The sequence below is a fragment of the Mandrillus leucophaeus genome, unplaced genomic scaffold (genome assembly GCF_000951045.1).
Source record: "Mandrillus leucophaeus isolate KB7577 unplaced genomic scaffold, Mleu.le_1.0 Scaffold223, whole genome shotgun sequence".
NCBI classification, from domain to species: Eukaryota; Metazoa; Chordata; class Mammalia; order Primates; family Cercopithecidae; genus Mandrillus; species Mandrillus leucophaeus.
Genome location: NW_012102288.1, coordinates 2,464,266 through 2,465,358, shown reverse-complemented (window position 1 = coordinate 2,465,358; position 1,093 = coordinate 2,464,266).

Here is a 1,093-nt window from a genome sequence, read left to right as displayed (position 1 = left end):
AAAAAAAAAAAAAAAAAAAAAAAGGCTGAGAAAAGGGTAAACATGTAAGTCTTACTACATTGTTTTTATATAATGATTATATATTAATATATAATCATTATATATTATCAAATAAATTTTAATTTGATATATATCATATATATCAAACAATAAATATATTCTGTATGGTTAGATATAAGGATATAACTAGACTTTTGCTTACAGTGACATGTACATCATGAGGGAAGACGTGACAGGAGTCAAAATGCTCTAAGATTGAGATGATTATATGTCCCAGTTTGTCCAGGAGAGTTCATGCTCGGGCCTGTTTTCCCAGTGTAATAGTTAATACTACCCCCTTATCTCAACAGCATCCTAGCTTAGGTGATAAATTACTTGGCTACTTTACACATATAGGACTTAGTGGCCTGGTTGGGGAACAAGCAACAGAGCAGAGGCAAAGACAAAGTTAAGATCTCATTCCTGGTTGTCTTATCATGTGGTAGGGGCCACTGACATAAACACTGGGTAAGCTTGTGAATACTTGTCTCAGATCTGGAACTTCCAGTAGGATCTTTCCTAAGACCACCCATTCCAATTATTTGGGTTATTAATTGTTCTGAGGCATTTCAGTTAGTTAAATCTAACCTATCGTCCCTCAGCTCTTCTTTGAGTACATAAGAAAACCTAAGAGACTCCCAAGTTGACTGTATAGCTGAGAGTTTTCCACCGAGAAGCCCAAAAAGCCCCTGTTGTTATTAACCTAACGTCTACCATGATAGGATCTATAATTCCAAGTTAACTAGGGGAGGAAGGGGCTCAGGTTTCTATTTGCATTAAGCTATCAAGAATAGGACGAATCCTTTCCTATTTAAAAAATAATTTTTAAAAAATGTGAATATTCCATAAACCAACAAACAGAAATTTAGAATGTGCTCAGTGAATTGGTCAGTTTAGTAATAATTATGTTGGTGATTCTGGAGAAGGGCGTGGAAGAGACAGCTTGGGGAAGAGAACAGTGCTAGGACAAGAACCAGAAGGCCTGGATTCTGGCTTTGATTGTGCCCCTTCTGGCAATGGGATCTTTAATAAGTCATTTTATCTTCTTTAAATT